Below are 23,038 nucleotides of genomic sequence, written 5' to 3' on the forward strand. Positions count from 1 at the left end.
CCCCTTCCTTTTGTGTTGTGATGGGCATTAGGAGGATTAATAATCATTTTCCCTTTTATTCTATTCCCATGTTTTCTTTTCTGAGGTACATCTGCCTCGCTTGCCCCTCGTCTCGCTTACCACAGCATGACAACCCATGGTACCCTCCCCAACGATCACTTCTGAGGCAAAATCGCAACGTGCACTTTGGAGTGGAGTTCCATAATCTACGGAGGCCAGACGTGTGGTGTGTCACGTATGCTTTTTGCACCCAGGTGGGTGGGTTATACTGGCGTCTGGTCGAAATCTGGCCCAGGATGGCGGATCATGTGAGGAGTCGGGGCCAGTCAGAACGCCGACTCACGCGATGACGTGTGATTCGGCATGGCCCCTCCCCCGACCTCCGCGCTCTATAAAAGACGGAGATTCTCCTCCGTGTGGTGGTGGTTGTGTGTGTCTTCGGTGTGGTTGTCTTCACGCGGAGTGTTCCTGCTACTTGACTCCACTCACGTCTCGCCTCGCCTCGACGGCTTCTGTTCCTCGTCTCCACCCACACGACCTCGCTTCCTGCTTCTCGACCAAGCCTCCTGCCTGGTCGCACCTACTGCTCCTCCCTCGCCCTCTGGACTCCTCCCTTCTCCACTCAAGCTCCTCCTGTTCGGAACACGATCCCCACACGTGCGGCTGTGGCCAGAACAATGCGGATATTGTCGGGTGCCACACCACGGAGCATCCCTCCTCCAAAACACCCAGGTACCGAAAACTATAACCTCAACCCCCTCCCTCCCTGGCTGCAAAAGTCCTTTTCATTGGGGTTTCTTTTTTTGTGTGTGTATCTGAGTGTGCTGGCGCCTGTCCGATAAGTCAGCCTGAAGAAGATCTTTTATTGTTGTTGCTGTGAATAATCTCGCGTCAAGTCTGCTTTAGTAAGTTGCTTGTATTAGTGTCGCACCCCACACCTCTCTCCTCTTTCCCTGCGTTACATACCCAATAAACCTGTGTTGTGCCACATGCTTTTCCAAGCTTGCTGTAATGAATAAATAATTGTAGAAATGTTCCCAGCTCACTTTGTCTTTTCCCTCATTGGTCCAGCATGGTTCGAATCTCAGTTTTGCCAGGTCTTTATTCCCAACGATCCGTTCCTACTTCAGCCGGTACGTCCTTGGCAGTGCCGCTCGGCTGCATCCGATTCGGAAAGGTGATCCGATCCGGTTCTGACAAAGCGTACCGAGTGCGTGGTTCCCCGGTGGTTAAACTGCGTGGTTAATTAGGTATCCCGATTCTAGATGGGAGGACTCTAGGTCATGCAGTTGAGTTATTGGCCATGGTCGGTTAAGCGACCCGCCATATCGCGGAATTATCTGTGAGCGACGGCCCACAATTCCGGGGAGTCTGGTGGGAATCGATGTAGCTTCCCCCACCTCTTAGTCTTCTCACCCGACCCCACAACTATATATATATATATATATATATATATATATATATATATATATATATATATATATATATAATATATATTATATATATATATATATTATATATATATATATATATATATATATATATATATATATATATATATATATATATATATATATATACAGTAGACGAGGCGTAAGTCGTCACCATCGGGACTGAGAAAAATGTGACGACTTGCGCGTATGCGAACATTCATGATGACTGTGGGGTGAAGGATGAAGTCTCGCGTGGCCTGGACACGTATGTGTGAGAGCCGGCTATTGTACCAAAAGGAAAACGCAATCCTCGGGGCATAGGTGGGGGTTCATTGGTGAGTTAGAAAGTGATCAAGCAAAGATGGAATTCATGAATCAGTTTATCAAAAGTAAAGATAATGAACAACTCTGTAAGACAACTCGTATACCATCGGTGATGGTATGGTGACAAATTACATGACACACAGTCATCGTGGTGATGATTACCACTCAATGCCTATGTGTAAGTGAGTGCGGTAATGTACAAAACAAGCCAATATAAAACCATGATCGGACTTCAACACTAAGCTCAATCGATCCTTTACTTCTTCGCGAAGTAATCCGTTATGTTTGAATGCCTCAAACTCTTGGGCATCTGGTGCATGAGAAAAGATTCAAACCGGTCATTGTATTCCATGATGTTGGCTGGGCAATCCTCCACCGAAAGACAGTATCGGCCGAATATTTGGCTGAGCCGACATTTGCCGAAACCAGATGATGAGCGCGTCATCGACATCTTCAAAGGACACACATTTCACGCATTTCACACTTCCCACCGGCCTCACGATCTTCTCCACTTGTCCAAATATCTTGCCCTTATTCTTCAAGATATCGTTCAATGTCTGCCGTTTGATGTCCAACTTCTCAGCTATGTCTGTTTTCTTCATCAGTGGGTTTGCCTCGCAAAACTGGATAATGTCGTATTTTTCTTGGTAGGTTTTAGTTGTAAGCTTACGCTTAGTCGCCATTGTCCTGCCTGCAGTGCGATCAACGTGTGTACGCAGTTTTAAATAGCCTATCACAGGCGGTGTACACCAATGAGCGAGCATCACGATTCCATGAAATCGGGCTTCTCACGAGGCAGCAGTTCCGTGTGACGAGTTAGGAGTGGTAATTTACTTGAGTTTCCATGACGTGGGAATGGACAACATCTGACGACTTAGACGAAGACTTACAGAGGGATGACCCTTTATTCAAAGGGATTTAACATGAGATAAATTCGGGACTTTTTGATGCTGCCGACTTACACCTAGTCTACTGTATTTATATATATATATATATATATATATATATATATATATATATATATACATAAACATATATATGTATGTCTACTAGTACGTGCGTGGCCGTACATGCAAAAAAAAAAAACTTTCACACCATGTGCCAGAAACAACCACACAGGGCGTTCCTTCACTCTCGCGTGCCCGTACGTGCAAACCAAAAAAAAATTTTTTTTTTAAACTTTCAAACAACTACACAGGCCGTTCCTTTGCTCTCGTAAACGACGACTGGATAGGGGCATTGTGTTTATCTATAAATGTGCATAAGAAATCGAAAAATTATTAGAATACAGTAAGTCGTCACTATCTGGAAGTCCAGAAGTTAAGTCTTCACTGTCCGGAAGTTCGCATATCGCAGTTACGATTATTCGCAATTTAGTTTTAATGGCCAATTATTCAATTACCGCCAACGTATTTTGCCTTTTCGCAATGTCATCGCAAGGAAAAACGCAAAGAGAAGAGAAGAGAAAAAAAAAACGTACGTGCGTGGCCGTGCATGCAAAGTAAAACCTTTCAAACAAACACACAGGCTGTTCCTTCGCTCTCGTAAACGACGACTGGATTGGGGGCATTGTGTTTATAAATTCGCCTAAAAAAATCGAGACATTATTAGAATACAGTAAGTCATCACTATCCGGAAGTCCGTACGTTGTAACCCGTAATGGGGAACGCGGCTGCGAATCTCTTCCCCATCGGCCATGCCTACGCAGCAACGTGTCTTGTCATTGATTGGGAAATAAATGGCCATAACTTGGGAAGCACTTGTCCGATTAATATCAAATCTTGAAAAGGCACATACTCAGGGCCCCAGCAATATACCTGGCAAGTTTCAATTGGATCGGACCAGGGGTTGTCGAGAAACAGCGGACACACACACACACACACACACACACACACACACACACACACACACACACACACACACACACACACACACACACACACACACCAAGATTGCTAAAATTATATATATATATATATATATATATATATATTGTTGTGGACCGGGGGTCTGTGGCAAGAACGACCGTTAGTTGGGGAAAATTGCGTCGTCTCCACCAGACTCCCCGGAATTGAAAGCCATCGCTCCGGATAACTCCGAAGCCGGCGGGTCGATTAATCGACTGTGAAACACCAATATCTCGACCGCGTGGCGTAGGGTTAATTGTCGAGATCCCAATATACCTAACTAACCACGCAGTCTTGGCTACCGGGGATTCACGCCCTCGGGACGTCTTTCTCGAACTGGGTCACTCTACCGACTGCGGTAGAGTTCCAACTAGCAACTACCAACTCCGGCTCGGTTGCAGCTGAGCGGAAACTGCCAAAGCCGTGCCGGCTTGGATGAACGGATTATCGGGGATGAAACCCCATCTGAACTCAGACCCGGACCATGCTGGACCAAATAAAGAAAGGACGGAAATGAGCTGGGAACATTTCTAATAATTTATTTACAATAAAATCAAAAGACAGAAGAGGCGAGCGAGACTTATCGCGAATATGCAATGCAGTATTTACAATGATGAACTAAACACTTAAACAATTCTACTTATAGATGGGCCCACATGCAGTCACACACACAAAAAGAAAAGAAACCCCGGAGTTTTTATTGGACCCTCCAGCCGATGACAGAGATGAGCTGGAGGTCAGAGTTCGGATGGTCACCTGTGGGTCGTCGAAGGTCCCAGCTGCACGTGTGGGACTCGTGGCTCGTGGTGGCAGCCGCGTGGAGCAATCGGAGTTCCGGGGTGGAGATCAGGGTCGCGGACGGCACCCACCAAGGCTCCAGGAACAGGCTGACCCACTCACTTTCCAGTCCAACCACCGTCAACCAACTTGCAACCTCTCAAGCACCCCAGATCTCCCAACGCCAACGACAACCACCCTCCGTGTCTGCTCGGGGATATATATATATATATATATATATATATATATATATATATATATACATATGTATCCTCCCACACGGGGAGGGGCCTTGGCGAGAATCATCTCTCTGTCTGTCCCTCATTGGACTACGGCCCCTCCCCAAAAGGACGGAGCCGTGGCCCCTGTTCGGAAACCCCAATTATTCCTCCACGTGGCTTCGCTCGAGAAGAGTAACAGGGTCAACGCTGAAAAAGCCATACAAGAACTACGAGCCGAGGACTGGAACCGTGAGGCCTGCTCTCGGCAAGTCAAGGTACGAGCAGCCAACGGGTGGTGATCGGTAGGTTGGGTCATGCAGATGGGATGGTTGTTGGTTGTTTGATGGTTGTTGGAGGGTTCGTTGGTTGTAAAACCTAACTGAAGACGTCACAATGCACACATGTAATCCTCCTGCGAAACAAAAGGATGGGGTCGTGACTACACATGTATTTACCGGCATAACTAACTTTGGGACCTGAATGTTGAGTGTGCATGGTTTCCAGATTCATAACAATATCTTTTATGTATATGTATATGTTTCTACAGTTTCTTTTGATATGTATATACGGTTTCTTTTGATATGTATATGTATATACGGTTTCTTTTGACCGGCTAACCCCTCCTTTAGCGGGGAAAATGGCCTTTAAATGCTTGTGTGTGTGTGTGTGGTTTCTTTTGACCGTATCCTTGCTCTTCGGGTCCTCACTGAACACAGACGAGAGTTTCAGCAGGGGCTGCTTGCAGCCTATGTTTCTCCTCCTGTTCGGAGGGTTAGCTGTTAGGGGGAGGGGGTCGAGAGATCTTTTTACACATGTATGACGTGTCTTTTGTCATGGGAAGTCTGCACCTGTCCCTGCCCACAAACAGGTAATAGAGAGGAGAGAGCGAGGAGGGTGGAGTAATGGAGAGGAGGAAGGGGGAAGCGATGAGGGTGGAGTAAAGAGTGGAGGGAGGAGTAATAGGGAGAGAGGAGGGAGGAGTAAGAAAGAGGTGGGAGGGGTTGTGAAGGTAATGTTGAGGTAATATTTATTTTTCCAGATGCGATCGTGTTCTCAGAGGTGTAGTTGTTGTTGTTGTGAAGGTATGTTGAGGTAATATTTATTTTTCTGGATGCAATCGTTTTCTTTGCGGTGTAGTTGTTGTGAAGGTAATGTTGAGGTAATATAAATTTTTCCGGATGCGATTGTGTTCTTTGCGTTGTAGTCGTTGAGGTAATATTTTTTTTTTCCCAGATGCGATTGTGTTCTTCGCAGTGTCGTCGTTGTTGTGAAGGTAATGTTGAGGTAATATTTATTTTTCTGGATGCGATCGTGTTCTTGGAGGTGTAGTTGTTGTGAAGGTAATGTTGAGGTAATATTTCTTGTTTCCAGGTGCGATCCTGTCCATTGGTGATAACAAAAGCGCTCCTGAAATTATGTATTTTATCCAATAACAACTCGTGGAGCCTGCAATGTTCTTCAGGCAAATATAATTTGAATATCATTAGGCAAATACAAAGAGAAAATCGAATAGGGGTGCCACAGAATAGGACATGAAAGTTTAGGGTGTGATGTGGATTTTTTTCACCCAACCTCGTAGTGATCGTTGTAAAACTCTTGCGTTGTTGTGGAATCTTATTTAACTTCCAGGGTTTAACGTCTCGCCGACTCGGTTTTAAATCCCTTCACACAATGAACAAACAAAACCCCCATTTGTTGCAATATTATTTGGTTCTATTTTTATTTATTTTACTTTTTAGTTAACAATAAAACCAACCCGAATAATTCACTTTCCACAACTTCGGTACATTACATCAGAGTTTTATTATTACTTGGTCAGTCCCAAGGATTACAAGCCACAGATGCCATACATCACATGTGCTTGCACGAAAACAAGATTACATTTCAAGGCATTTATACTTTCATGGGGAGAGTGGTGGGGGCGGTTTTAACTCTAACTGCATACGTGTCTTATAGGTGAAAAGCACTGTTATCAGCCCAGGTCACACCGCTCCACAACAACACAATTTTATCAACATTTAGGGCAAAAGACTCTTGGCCAAAGCGAAAGAACACAGTTGAAGCATTCGACTTGTAGTATACATTTATATATTTTTAAAACACCAGCACAATTACACTTTAGAATACATTAAGATAATTATTTCCTCCAGTCCCCCGTTTTTTCCTTCTAAGAAAAATTTGAATAATTATATTACACATGATTACCATATCCCGTTCCTGAAGGAGAAAGATATTCATCACTCAAGTTCAATCAACAATGGCAGTGAGTGCTCAGTCTCAGAAAAGTGAGTGCGTTTCCATTTAATTTATGGCCTATTCATCAGCATGTGTCACACATTGAAAACATGCTCCCCGCAATCAGAAGATAAACAGGTCAGGGTGTAGATAGAGCACCCAAGGGGAAACGCAGTCAAAGCACTCCTTGAGCTGAGGAGAAGGTAGATGTTGGCAAGTATGAGCTTGGGCCTGACACTGGGTTGAAGGAGATGAAAACGACTCAAGAGGTAAACAGAGATCCAGCCCCAACAGAGCCTGGGGCCTCACAGCAGCAGTTTGTGCAATCAGGTTTCATTCACCAAGCGAGCTGTGCAGTTGGATGCAGTCACGGTGGCAGCACGAGCCCCCATTTGCACCATTGAACACATGTTGCAGAGGACTCGACGTGTGAACCTCCAGGCCTTCGTCATGCATTGAAGCAGCCGCAGTAAGTTCACGATGTATTTGCAGAGCAGACATTCCTCCAGGCAGGCACCACACAACAGCGACGTTAAGACTTTGCTCAACCTTCTCCTCAGTGGGTTTTTCTTTTCTTTCTTTTTTTTTCCCATTGCTCATCTCATCTCCAGGAAGGGGGTAGTTTCATGATCATGTGTTGAATGCCCAATCACCCAAATCTGGGTTCTCCCCATCGTGCAATCTTTCGGTAGAAGTTCTTTCAAAGCTTCATTGGACGAAATTGTACATTTGCATAGTTCAACTGCTCTCAACACTCCGAAACAAACAAAATCAAGGTTAACATCGATTAAACGTCATGGGTTCACGTATTTCCACAAGACTGACAAAGGTTCTTACAGAAGCATTCAACTTGCATTATATGTCATATCAATATTTTATCCCTTTAATTGTTATTTCTATAAATGACAATTAAAATATACAGAAATCTCAGTTGCATGTATACTCAAAACATTCATCTCGTTTGCTATTTCCATGTAAAAGCAAACAGTCTTTATCAGCGTTTCAATTTGCAATCAATAATTCTTTTCACAAAGATATTCCATCAACATTTTAAATCTCTGACATTTTCCATCTATCCACTTCTCTCTCACCAAAACAGCAGTTACTAATCCATTTCCTTTATCAAAACAATTAAATACAGTTTAAAAAGTTGAACAAATCACTTGTCAAATCTGTCGTCATGCGAATATCATTTAAATTGCAGCTCAAACACTCCGTCCACACATGTTGCTTGAACCTTCCCAAACTTTATCACAGTCTTGGGGGAGGCATCTGAAACTTCAAACTAATAAAACATCCAATCTCTCTTAAACAGCTTTTTTGGTCTAAACAATAAAATATTTTCTTTTAAAATCAATAAACCAAAAAAAATAAAATCTTCAGCATCTATCCAATCAAATATTATTAATTTACCTTGACTGAATCGATCAAAGGGTTACACTGGGTTGTTTGCCATTGCCTTTCCATCACTAGTTCAGGCAACATTAACATTCACAGACGAATAAAAACAATACGCCGAGTTCAACGTCCATCCGAGGGCAACATCTATTATCTGTGAATCTCCCACGTGCTAAACATCATCAAATCATTCCAAATCACGTTTCTACATTTAAATCACATCTTTTAAGTACAATGGTTACAACTCAGATCAAAATCTTCGAAACATTTCTGACACGTCCACACAGCTTGCCCAGCACTCAAACCTGCCGGGTTGAGTAATTACAAATTATCACAATGCCAGCGAGAGCTCACCTCCCGACGAAACATTCACAATTGTTATTTCAATTTATCCAAAATCCCAATGGCTTTTAAATAAAACTTCAACACTTTTTCCCTAAATGGACCACTTTAAACAGATTCAGTCGAGAGGGTGCACCACAAACACCAAGCAACAAGGAACAGGAAGTTCTCTCCACATCCGGTGGGAAGATAAAACAAACTCTAAGACAGGCAAAACCCCAGTTTGGCATTACTCTGTCATGGCTTCAACACGCACACTCACGAGCATTGCGTCTCAGACTCGCTTGTGATCGCGTACGATCACGTGACAAATATTTTTACAAAACCTTAAAATATTCATTTTTCATCAGAATTTTTACAGAAACCCATGAAGGACGTTCTTAAACCTTCTAAAGTGTTATCATTCATCTCATAGACCCTCACGATAAGTAGTCCACCAATGGGACAATTCTCAGGCTTTTGTCTGCAAAAACCCGCGGCGTCACGTGACCCGTGACAAATCTGCAACCTGTAACCCTCTTACGTGCTCGATCGAATTGCCTCGCTGAGACACTGCACTCTGCATAAACCCCATAAAATATCAGTTTTTTTCTACAGATTTTCGACAATCAAATATTAAACATGCTTAATGACCACCAAAAATGAAAACAGAATTTAAATTGACTTTAAAACAAACCCATAACGTCGCTCGAAGTAAAAATCTCAGATCCCACAGTAATTCACACAATTATTACTATTATTTTATGAATGTCCATCTCTCTTCACGCTTTATCTGCTGCAATATTATTATTTCTAACAAGACATTCATGTATCACATCGTCCAGTAATCTTTAATTCCTCATCGAGCTCACAATCGTTTCCAATTCAGACCCCCACCGATTGAATTCACACTCACTCAGCAACACATGCATCTCAATGCAAATCACCAACCACGCTCACAGCCGGACAATCGTCTCCTGCACCCAACAAAACGTTTCGTGCAAATCATTGCATTTACAAATCCGTAAAACCTCCACACAATATATTATAACAACCTCACTGCCAACAAACTTCCAGTGAGTTCAATGAACAAAAGGTAACTCTTTAAACTCTTACAAACAGGTAACTTATAATATTTATCTATTTTCCACTTAACCCTAACCCTATCTCGGCGTCTCAGTCATGTCCTCGGCCTCTCTCTCAGCCGGTCCGTATCAATGCAAACATATATCTCGTGCGTCCTCTGCGCGGTCTGTGGCATGTCGCTTCATCATGCCCATTTAATTACTCCTCTGGCTCCTCGTCGAGCCTCTTCTTGCACTGTGCCCTCTGCACTGCTCAAATTGCACAGCGAGTTTCCCACATTTGGGGAAATCGCAAGGGTCAACCTTCCCCTCCTGAAGTGCAATGGGTCGGCCTCGCCCTGAGAATACTGTCTTAATGATCACAGTATCTCTCCGATCAGGTAGGTATCAATGCAAGTCCTCTTCTCCTCCAGCACTTTTCTAAAACAACTACAGTACTTATCGTTTACTTTAAAACGGACTCTCTCTGCCGGATCCTCTTCTTTCTATCAATAAAATTATCTGACGATGTACTTTTCTTCGTTCGAGAATGCGTTACCCGCTAAGACAGCTCACCCTCGAGGAACACTCTCCGCTTACCTCTGCTCAAGCACTTGTCGTTCCTCCAGGCACTGCCTCCAGCAGATTAAGCACATCCGATTCACGGCACCAACTGATGTGGATTTTTTTTTCACCCAACCTCGTAGTGATCGTTGTAGAACTCTTGCGTTGTTGTGGAATCTTATTTAACTTCCAGGGTTTAACATCTCGCCGACTCAGTTTTAAATCCCTTCACACAATGAACAAACAGAAACCCCATTTGTTGCAATATTATTTGGTTCTATTTTTATTTATCTTACTTTTTAGTTAACCATTAAACCAACCCGATTAATTCACTTTCCACAGCTGAAGTACATTACATCAGAGTTTTGTTGGGTAGTCGATCTAGTCGAAAAAAAAATCTCATAATTTTTTTTTTTGAGATTTTTTTTTTTCTTTCTCCCCTTATTTTCAGTATTTAAAATGGTGATTTCAGTTAATACAATGGCAATTTCGATGAAACTTGGTTGGTAGGTTCATACCATGACCGAGTTGTGTGGAAATGAGATCCGTTGCTACGGACACCACCGTTGCCTTGCAACGGGACTTTGAAATTTTAGAAAAATCATAAAAAATTAATTTTTTCAAAAATCGGGCCACGAGCGACTATGGGCAGTGCATTCAGCCATATTGTCAAAATTTTCGAGCCGGATCCTATGAAAACTGTCGGAGAAGATAGACTTTGAATGAACCCTGGTCGAAAACAATAATAAAACAAAGTTCGTTATATCTCGGAGACTATGAGTCAGATATAGATGAAACTGGTATGGTAGGTTCATGGTATGTCCTCGTTAAGGCCCGGTCACACCTTGATGTTTTAGCCAACGTATGCCGATTTTTGAATTTTTTTTTTCTAAAACGCTGGCACACGTTGAATACGTTATGGGTAAGTTTTGATAACATTGAGAGCACGCTGAAAAACACTGCCATACGTCGTTGTACGCTGGCTTTAAACGTTGAAATTTTTTGGTTGTCCTCAAATTTTTTCATGCTTGAAATTTCACGACGTATGCCGGCGTATGACTCACACGTTCCGCTATGCTGGCCACAAGTTGTATGCACGGTCTGCGATCGTTGACAGACGTCAACACATGCTACTTGTAAGTTAATCATAAGTTGAGACACGCCGAGGTAATGTTTAGCGTACCCGAAACTTATTTCTAACCTATGATTAACGTGTTGTTGGCACGTTACGCGATCGTTGCCATACGTCGACAGACGTTACTTTTAAGTTACTCATAGGCTGAAAGACGTCGGTATAATGGATCGTCCTTGCGTCAGCGTCCACGGCCACGGCCAGGACACTTATTTGCAGCATTCTTCAAACTTTTCTTCGGCATGACGAGGATGTTCACACTTCGATGTCTAGCTTGGCTATGATTCCAATTGTCCATCGGCAGCGTCTATTTAAAATAGTCGAGTTTGAGCGTTTTAACACGTTCAGAAGAAACGCGTCAAAAAACAAAGGCGAGTGACAGCAATTTAAGTCGTTCATTGTAAACAATGAAAATAGTTGAGTGGTACCGTTTAAAAGTCGTTGAGTGTAAAAAAAATCCAATTGTTAAGCGCAAGCGTCTACTTTCAATAGTGGGGTTTGAGCGATTTAGCACGTTCAATAGAAACGATTAAAATTTCCGAGCGCCAGCGTCAAAAAACATAGGCGAGTGACAGCAATTTAAATCGTTCATTGTAAACAATGAAAATAGCTGAGTGGTACCGTTTAAAAGTCGTTGAGTGTAAAAAAAAAAAATCCAATTGTTGAGCGCAAGCATCTACTTTCAATAATGGAGATGCAGCCATTTAAATCGTTGAGTGGCAGCCTATGAATAGCAAACCCTACGTCACCGGCAAAGATAAACTGCTGCACGATATGGATAAGTTAGGCTATTGTTGGGCATAGTTTGTGAACGCCGGCTTCACGATAATTATTCGTTGGTATATCGTATCTATAAGTAATCAAAGCACTCTATGCACATTATTAGTTCATTGTGCATTTGTCCAACCCGTTATGAATAGACCTAAATCGTAAAAACAAGCCATAGCTCATTGTTGAAAAAGCCCCATAAAAAATTAGCCGCGAAGAACTTCGAACAATGGTGAAAAGATGTCTCCTACCCGTGGACACGCGGACGCAAGGACGATCCATCATAACCCACACCCTCCCCCTCACACTCACCTACTACTGCCAACATGAACAAACTACTACTGATACTGATCCTGTTACTGCTGACATGGACATCGACTCAAAAAGGACTCAAACACTGTTGGGTTCCCCTTTTATGAGCAGCATTTTAATGTACCCAAAACCGCTGGGAACACGTCTTTATATGGCAGTTGTAAGCTAGAAACGCGTTCATTTGTTTTTTTGTCGACCGGAAGACGTCATTGGAATACGTCTACATACGTCGATGTGTGTTGGGACTACGTAAAGAATTGGTTCAAAGCACGTCAAACATAAGTTAGAAATAAGTTTCGCGTAAAAAAGACATTACCGCGACGTGTTTCGACTTATGAGTAGCTTATAAGTAGCGTTTGTGGACGTGTGTAAGCGTCCACATATCGTGTGTAAAACTTATCCCCATCGCATGCGGAACGTGTGTCATACGCCGTGTACGTCCAAAAATTTTGAACATGTTTAAAATTTCTTGCCGTACTCTACTTACTACGACGTATGATAGCGTACATTAGCGTTCTACTCACGTATACCAAACTTACTCATACCGTATTTGATGTGCCCCAACGTTTTAGACACATTTTTCTTAGGTCGGCATACGCTGGCAAGATCGCCATGGTGTGACCGCGATGTTGTCACTTCCATTTCTACGGCAGTTATGATTCGAATCGTGCGTCAGCCTTTTAATAGGCTACGTCACGACATCGTCGGCGATGCGTGCAACGCGCTATGCCTAAGTTAGACTATCGTTGGGCATCGGTTGTGTAGGCCGACAACAGGTTCAGCATTTGTTGGTATAAGTTATCTATAACACAACTAAACGTTCTGTGTCCGTTACCAATGCGTTATACATAAGACCAAGTCGCTATGAATACGTCCGAATCTTTAAAAAAAAAAACATCAAAAGTTCAACGTAAGCCAGCGTTTTACATACATTTTAATACGTTGCCATCGCTGGCTAAAACGTCAAGGTGTGACCGGGCCTTTATGTGTGAGAAAGAACCGTTGCTATGGACCCCTCCGTTGCCTAGCAACGGCCGAAAAACCTCTAAATGTGGGGGTATTTTAACGAAAAAACAATCTGCAGCATTAACCCTTGAAGCTCGAATCATGAATTTTCTTGTGCTTAATCCTCAGGTCATTCCCCCATCAAACGGGCCCATCACGTCAGGTTATATTGGATAGTCGACTTCCCATGTCTGCCTGCCGGCTTGTTATTACTTGGTACTTGGTCAGTCCCAAGGAGTACAAGCCACAGATGCCATACATCACACGTGCTTGCACTAAAACAAGATTACATTTCAAGGCATTTATACTTTCATGGGAGAGTGGTGGGGGCGGTTTTAACTCTAACTGCATACGTGTCTTATAGGTGAAAAGCACTGTTATCAGCCCAGGTCACACCGCTCCACAACAACACAATTTTATCAACATTTAGGGCAAAAGACTCTTGGCCAAAGGGAAAGAACACAGTTGAAGCATTCGACTTATCGTATACATTTATATATTTTTAAAACACCAGCACAATTACGCCAGAGAATACATTAAGATAATTATTTCCTCCACAGGTGCAATCACTGAAAAAGGTTGAAAACCACTGCTTTGCTTCATCGTTCATGGCAGAAAGGGCCACCCATGTGTGCCCTGGAGCTTCCACCACCATAAATCTGGCACTGAACACCGGATGACAGTTTACAGCTGGATCAGGATTCACACCCGGGATGGACAGCTTAGAGTGAACATGTACTGTATGCCTCTCTGCTTTCCTTCTGTGATGTGGCGATTCATTACTTCCTAACAACTGAAAACATTTTTCACTCATTGTGATCATATACGTTATTTTGTCTTCCCACCTCTGGCATCGAACCGCAGTATGACCACTGAAGGTTGAAGAAGGTGTCCCAAGTGGATTCACCAAGCACTCCACGAAACGTTTGAAGAGACCTTTAACAAAGAAACGGTTAATTTTTGTTTGTATTTATCTCTGCCCAAGTGGTGAGTTGTACAAAAAGGGGAAATGTCGTGAAATAAAATTTCACATTTTCAGAGTCAGCCACCGTTTGTTACACGGCAGAACAATATGCGGCCAATGCAGGCGAACGGCCTCTGAACTTTGTTCAAGTCGATCAATATCATGGAGTCCTGTAGTACTCCACATCGAGGGATGAAACGGGAATAAAGTAATCAGTGGCAGTGCAAATATTGTCGAATGCTCACCAAGTAGCTTAAGCATTCAAGGAAGCACTCCAACGAAATGGTTGATAAGGAACAGCTGCCTTGGCAAGCAATGATCTGTCGTATTCAACACCTCCTGGAGATGTCTGGGCAATGTCTGAATTGGACAAATGAATACTTTTCTCCGCGAGTTTGTAAGTGTTGCGATGTATCCATTGAATCTTAGCGATGATGATCAGGCATTCGATGATGTGAGTGAGGAAAGTGAAAAACAAAAAAAACTTTGTCGTTAACAAATCATTGTGGCCTGTTCCAAGTCAAGGCATGGTTTTACAGGCCAAAAAATATGGTGGCTTCAGACCCCAGCAAGGTAACCCAGGATACGCCTAAAGACCCTGGATAGTGAGGTGGCCAAGGATGTGCCTGATAAAGGATTTAATTAAATAAGGCCATTAATTATCTTCAAAAGTGGTATTTTAATTAACCCAAATACCCAATTTTGCACTCGTGCACATCCTTGGAGTGACCTTGGTATGCATGCAAAGTTTCAGGCTGTGAGGTTTCATAGTTATGGAGGACACACACAGGACACACATGCACACACTGACATTTATTGGTATAGAAGATAGCAAGTATGAACCGTCGCTTTAGTGACAGGAATTTTTAGAGACCTGTGGGACAGAGAAAGAGGGAGAGGGGAGCGAGGATGGGTGGGGGGAGTGAGGAAGTGGGAGAGAGTGCCGCCTCACCACATGTCACTATACATTCTGGTAGGGGGTGGGAGCGAGGAGGATGGGTGGAGGGGAAGATTTGCAGGACTTGCAATTGTTTGGGGGACATGATGGGGAAAGAGTGGTAGGGGTTCTCGACTTGCGTTTGGTAGTGGGAGTTAAGGAGAAATGTGGAGGGTTCGACTTTCATTTGGTAGGGGGACTTGAGGGGAAGCATTGGGGAAGATTATCCAGTCTGCCGGTATTAGTACAGGATTGAATGAAATGAGGTACCTTCAAGCAGCACGTTCAAATGGGTCATACTAAACACTGCCAGGAGACGTCCATAGGGGTTGGAGATGAAGAGGCTTTGGGAGGAGGTAAGCGTTTGGGGAGAGGAAGGGAAGGAAGGGCATTTTCCTTCAATTGTCAAAAAAGCCACGCCACCATTTGCGCCCTTGTTTAATTTCCGCACATGCAATAAGCTCAAAAAACTTTTAACCTGAGCCAAATTGCGGGATTGTGCTGAGCAGGAGTTCTAACTGCTAAAAAAATGGTTTCGTTTGTCCAATTCGCCGATTCTTTGATGCGCCTTCATCTCCTCAACTTCCGGAGAGTTGTATGCTGGTGGAGGAGGCTTTGGAGGAGGTTCCATGGTTGGAATCGTGAATTGAGTACTTTGGAATCAATTCCAGACACCACAATTAAGCACCCCAACAAGCACTCCAACAAAACAGTTTAACAGTTGATAAGGAATGGCTGGCTTGGCAAGCAATTAGCAATTGGTGATACTAAACATCACTGAGATGCCTGGAGTGTCGAACAATGTGCAAAATGGACAAATGAATGCTGCTAAGGTCAATTCTGCAGTTTAAATTTTGAAATTCGGCTCATGTTAAGAGATTCTATAGCTTATCACATTTGTGAAAATTAAATAAAGGCACAAACACTGCCATCACCAGGTGTTTATAAGCATTGTGATGTATCCAGGTATTCGTAGGTATGAAGATCAGCGATTAGCGATGTATTCAGCTATTCATAGGTGTGAAGTATCATACAGAAACTGACCTATTCCAAAGCAATCATTGTTGAGCTGAGTGGACAAAACGGCATTTGAAGACCCTGCGGTGAGCGAGCAAGAAGCAGGCTGACCAAAGGCTACCTGTTTCTGGTTTTATCGTCAATTATCTTCAAAAGGGGTGTTTGATCGTTAACTGTAAAGCTTACGTTCAAGTGATGGACAAATTATCGAAGACAATGCTCAGTTGAAGTGTTTTATTCGGGATTTTTTACAAGAATGTTTTGACCACAAAGAAAAGTAATGAACGAGCAATGTCTGATTTTACCCGAAATCTACCACAATTGGAATAATCGCAACAACATTCTTTAGAACAAGATTTTACTGTAGATGAACTTTTAATAGCTCTTAATGACCTTCATGATCATAAAGCACCTGGCGTTGATGGTTTACCTGTTGAATTTTATAAAACATTTTGGGATTTGCTTGGACCAACACTTTTAGATATTTTTACGTTTAGTTTACAAGATGCTTTGTTACCTTTAAGTCGTCGCCGTGCTGTCGTGTGCCTTATCCCGAAGAAAGGAGATCTCCAGACCTTGCAGAATTGGAGGCCTATTTCTCTGCTTTGTGCGGATTGCAAAATCTTTTCCAAGCCCTTTGTAAATCGTGTAAAGCCTTTTCTTAGCTTTTTAATTAATTTTGATCAATCTTTTTGTATTCCAAACCGGTCTGTTCATGATAAAAAAAAAAAAAATTAATTCAGGACTTGTGGGATGTCTGTGCTCTTCAAAAGCAGAATGCTGGCTTGTTTTTACTTGACCAAGAGAAAGCTTTCGATTCTATTCGCCATGATTATGTATTTTACACATTAAAACAGTTTGGTTTTGGGGCAACTTTTATATCCTATGTCTCTTTGTTGTGTAATCATGTTTTAGCATCATTAAAGTTAATAATAGCCTGTATGCACCATTGATGGTTGGAAGAGGAGTCCATCAAGGATGTCCGTTATTGGGCATTCTCGACTCCCTCTGTATTGAACCCCTCCTAATTCGCCTTCATGCTAGTCTACCAGGCTTTCCTGTGATACCAACTGAGAGGCCAATTGTTATCTCGGCATTTGCTGATGATGTGTGTGTCATGGTGCGTAATAGTGATGATGTCACCATGTTATTAAATGACTTGGAAAAGTTCTCTTCAGCTTGCACAACTACAATAAATTGTAGCAAATGTAAAGCTCTGTGAATTGGCCATACCCCGGCTGTTGGTTTGCCTCATCTTCCCAGAAACTTGCAGTGGGAGAAGGAAGGCATCTGCTATCTCGGTGTGTACATTGGCACTCCAGCTTATGGCTCAGAACTGGTTAAATACAGTTAGCAAAATTGATAATAGACTAGAAAAGTTGAGAGGAATATTACTTACCTTGTCGTACAGAGGTCGTGCTCTCGTGATCAATAACCTGTTTGCTTCCTTGTGAGTAGGGTAAGAATACTGATTCTGGCTCACTTTTCCCCATGTAAATGAATGGGGGATTTTCAGCGATTCATATTTTTTTTCCCTAAAAATAAACCCCCCTTTTTATCCCAAGGTATATTTATTTGTCTCCCCTTTTAACTTGGAGGTTGAACCTCATTGAATTGAACACCTGGGGGTTGAACAGCTCACTCATTGAACCTATAAAGATTTGTTCATTCTCAAATTCCTTCAATAGTTTAATTTTCTTTGCACAATAATCCCCATCTAAAATATTGACAAACAAAACATTTGAATCTTTATATTTTTTAAGATACCCCTTTTGTGCCATTACGAAATGATAAACTTCTCTTAATGCTCTCATCTGACCACCTCCTGAGCCACATATCATTTTGAGATTATAGTAAATTGTTTTTTCATTGTTCAATTGATAACCATCAAAGTTTTCAGTCCATTCAAGGATATTCATTTTTTTCTTTACATCCTCTAACTTACTAGTTTTTTAAATTAATTCGCTTATTTGTTTTATTTACCTTTGTTTTAGTTATTTTTTTCAATAAGACTTATTTGATATTTTTCACATTCATTATGTTTTCCATTTATATACCAAGACTGAGATTTTCTCCACTCTTAGTTTGATTAATACTTGGTTTAACCATTTATATATTGTGAAAAACGCGGCGGTAGCCCTTAAAAACCCTAACCCATCTTCCCATCAAAACATAATCTATTTTATACACTCTATCATACAATATCCATATGGAACACAATCTATTCCATTATCTAAAATAAATCTCTTATCATCAAAGGCTCCTAATGCCTTTTTATTTACTTCTTCACTATATATGTTATGTTTATAACTTCTTATTGTATTCATTTTCCTATATTCTTTCTTTTCTTATTCATCAAACAATTATAATAATTTCTAAAAGTTATTGATTTCTTTATTACATATTTCTTTATTCCCTTTAACCTCTTATCAATCTGTTCACCATACTTATAAGCATATGCCTTTGCTCTCAATCCAATAAACTCACTCATTACTTTTCCACCCAACTCATCCTTAAACTTACCAATAACCTTTTCATTCTTTTTGGAAAATAACTCACTCTTCTTGCTGAAATTACTTGTATCATATACTCCAATATTTTTCTTCATATCTTCATAAACATCATCAGTTTTTATATCTAGGATAAAACTATCAGTATCCATATACAACAATGAAACATTTTCACCATACTATTTCTTTAAGTCATTATACAAATAATCATACATCAATATCTTTGATAAATCAAGAACTGCTGTTCCAATATAAATTGGTTTATCCATTACAATACTTTCCTTTTTCATATGAATTGCAGAAAAGTTCTCTGAAAAAAACCTCTTCTCTCTCAAAACTTGGTTTATTTATCAATCTCGAAGCTTCTTTCCAAGATGTTGCTAATCTAATGTTTTGCCTGTTTCTAACATTTTCCATAGTCTTTCCAAATACAGCATTATTCATTAATTTATAAAAGTCCCCTTCAAATTTTACTTTTGTATTTGCTCTCATATCTGTATTAAATTGAATATACTTTTTCACCCAAGGACTTTGTTTAAATTTTAAAACTCTATGAATTTTAGCTACTCTCAATCCTTCTCTCAAAAACTGTTTTAAGCTTCTCTGATGTAAAACATATCCCTCTTTTATCATAGAATGTTGTTAATAACTTTTCTGTTGATTTGCCTTTAATATTAAAACTTTTATGATAATCACTTAACCATTCTTTCTTTGGAGTTTCTTTCTCACATGCAAAAGGAAGATCTTTATGCTTATTATGAAGATCACTCGGGTACCTCAAATCAACTTCAAAATATAACCTTCTTCTTCGTCATTCAATTCCTCTTGAGAAGAAATAACAATATTCATCAAAGCCTTTTCATAATCCTTTTCTTCCACCCACTCTAATTTACCATAAGGCAGAGATTGAGACATTGCCCATCCATACAAATTATTAGCATCAAAATACATCAAATAATTACTATCTTTTTCACTATCATAATTTGGAAGATATTTATTATTTGCTTTAGCATATCTTTTTGAACATACTTGTGATATTCCACCTCTCTTGGACTTCTCAATCATCAAAAGCATATCCACATCACTGATTAAATCTATATCTTGTTTTGTCATTTTCAACATTGCACTCCAAGCTAAACCAGGAGCTGTGAAATAGTGGGCAGGATCTAATCCATAACAATTTTTATTATGACAGAGTGATCTAAAAGCTTCAAACACATCAGCTAACAATAAAACATCTGTTTTTAGATATAAATCGTGATATTCTCCAAGGTTCTTTATCTTAAATATTTTCCATATTTCTTGTGCGTGTTTATATTCCTTATCACTTATCTCTTCTTCATAAAGGTTATTATAGAAACTTTCTTTTGAAGGAAGTTGTGTTTCTTTAAATCTCATAAATGAATCCATATAATCATAAGGATAAATTCCCTTACTTGTAAGAATTTTCTCTTTACTTTGAATTTCATTCCTTGTTTGAATTTCCTCTCTCGTAAGAATTCCTTCTTTAATCAGAATTTCATCTTTAATCTGAATTTCCTCTTAGTTCGAATTTTCTTTATAATTAGAATTTCATCTTCAGTTAGAATTTCTTCATTAATTAGAGTTTCCTCTTTACTTTGAATTCTCTCTTTAATCTGAATTTCCTCCCTGAGTGAGAATTTCCTCTTTGGAAAGAATGAATTAAGATTTGGAAAAGAGTCCGTGGAGCTTAGATTTGATGCGAGGTAGGCTAGTGGTGTTCCCATAAACTTGTAAGAATCTAAAAACCTAATACGAGTTATAGGTTTTGTGAATATCATTTTTGAAAATGAAATATACTTTTGACTTGTGTTTGTTATGGCAGAAATATTCCCTGGTGTTTTTGAAAGTTCATTTATAAATAGATGTGTATCATAGTTGGCGCTGTTGTGAAGAAAGACTGGAATAAAAGAAGGTAATTTATAATTAAGATTACAACAGGAATGAGCGGGACCTCTATATTTACCAGTAAGATGACAATGGTCTCTAACTTTAGACTCCTTAATTTCCCCCTCACAAATATGACAGATATTGTTCATTCTAAATTCTAATTTTTCTTCTTTGGTTAATTTCATCGGTTCATTTGTTTCTTTCATTAATTTAGTGAGTCTTATACAATCCTTTTCTAATCGTTTTACAAACTCTTGTGAAGCATTTTTTCCACGATAATGTTCAAGTTTGTTATACTTTTCTCCAACAGATGATTTGATATAATAACAGAAACCACAAGGAATATGTTTTTGATATTTATTTGTATATGGTTCTTTTGTATTAGGAGAAGCAGTATTTATCTTTTTAAGGATACATTCAAAATCAGCGTATATCACAAATGGGTGCATGATAGATTTATTATAATCTTCAAAATAAATCTTTTCACCAGGTTTAGGCATTGTAATTACAGCTGATTTATGATTACTACAATATTTTGAATGTTGTTCTAATCGTTCTTTTGTATGAAATGAATTAAGACATCGCTTACAAGGATATATTTTGTTTGCTGTTCTGAATACCTGAGAAGAGATTAATCTTGATAAATTATTGATGTATGTGTAATGTGAATTCTTTCCAACACTAAAATATAAAAGGTCAATGTGTGTTTCTTCATTTTTATAGTTGTTTGAAATTTTTAATATTTGAACTTTGTTTGTATCCGTTAATCCATATACATTAATAGAAAGATTATTCTTTTCTCAAATTTAGGAATATCTGTTAATGGCATTGGGAATTTAAAATCTTTAATGTCCAAGGTATTCTCATATTTCATATATTGTTTTACTCTTTCTGAATTACATTTTGGTGGATGTAAGTGAGCAAGAACAGACCAGAGAAAACATTTATTATCATTGTTCTTAATATTAACAACTGCCTTCTTTAGTTTTATTTCTTTTGGTAATTCAATATAAGAAGAAGCTTTAAGAGGGTTTGATTTTAGAATGTGTATATCTAAAAAGATGATTTTTTTAATATTGAATCCACTTCCTACCACTGTATTATCAACATCCTCCTCTTGTCTTGATAGTTCTTCATAAACCCCACTATTCAAAAAATCTTGAAATGATGTTATAAAATGAAGATCTGTTCTCATATAAGGAGTTTGTTCTTCATCTTGTCTTTTCATATTCATTTTCACTCCCATATAAAACTTTAAAGTTTTCATTTCTTTTAATGTCTTTTTTATAAATTTTTCAACATCGGGTTTCACTATTTCAATTGATTCAGCTATTGATGATGGACCGGGTTCTCCAAATTGAAAAATCCTTATTTTTATATGCCCTTTAAATTGCCTCATCAGTGTTTTTAATATAATAGTCTCCCTTTACTTTAAACTCATTTTTCTTGTGTTTTTGTGATTGAAGATGTTGATTATAACTACTCTTCAAAACATCCTTTGAACAGATATCACAATGTTTTCTTTCCAACTCAAGAGGAGATATTTGATGAAATAGATTAAATGTGTGTTTGTTGGTTCGGAGGTGTTTTCTATAATGTTTATATTCGTGATTACAAACATCCCAGTACACGCTTGTATTCACCATATTTATAGAATAAAACTTTGCTTAAACTAAAATTTTCTTGATGAAAATTTCGTTTAATTTATAGGTGAATCTGTGCTTAAAAACATTTTATCCTCCAACTTTTTTCACTTAATAAATACAATGTTTCAAGACACAAAAGACAAGTTTCAATCAATCTCTTCATCTGTTAAAGATACTGAGAAATATGTCAAGGATGTAAAATTGAACAAAGATAAATATAACAACTATTGGATAAAAACTATTATGGTAAATAATATGAGTTCTTCAATTTCCTTCAGTGGAAGGGCTTTTAGTATACCTGGTAGAACATCAATTAAAGTATCTCTAACAAAAGTTTCTCCTCTCCTTCTAGTAATATATTCAAAACTAGAAAAGCAATGAAACAAGAAAAAGTATCAAAGAACAAAAAACCTTATGGATGAAGCTTTAGAAAGAAAAGATAAGACCATCTGTAATATGCAAGGAGAAATTTGAATTTTTTTTTTTCAACAACCAGAAAGATGTAAATCTTGATGAAATAAAGGATGTTAATATATCAGGTGAAATGACATTTCGTTCAATAGTAGTTAACGATAATTTTAAAATTACCTTT

The 23,038-nt window shown here is 39.6% G+C and overlaps 1 protein-coding gene and 1 pseudogene across 1 annotated transcript in view; one reads left to right on the top strand and one right to left on the bottom strand.

Moving 5' to 3' along the window:
- Positions 1-423: 423 nt before the first annotated feature.
- LOC147027647 (uncharacterized) overlaps positions 424-23,038 on the top strand; it is a 96,095-nt gene continuing 73,480 nt past the window's right edge. Inside the window, exon 1 of the mRNA XM_085877182.1 lies at positions 424-732. The gene's annotated coding sequence lies outside the window, so the exon portion shown is untranslated. The remainder of the gene's footprint in view (positions 733-23,038) is intronic.
- LOC147027648 (U1 spliceosomal RNA) lies at positions 9,953-10,089 on the bottom strand (annotated as a pseudogene).

The sequence above is a fragment of the Eptatretus burgeri genome, chromosome 4, assembly GCF_056783735.1.
Source record: "Eptatretus burgeri isolate ZD-2024b chromosome 4, Ebu_testis_v1, whole genome shotgun sequence".
Lineage (NCBI taxonomy): Eukaryota > Metazoa > Chordata > Myxini > Myxiniformes > Myxinidae > Eptatretus > Eptatretus burgeri.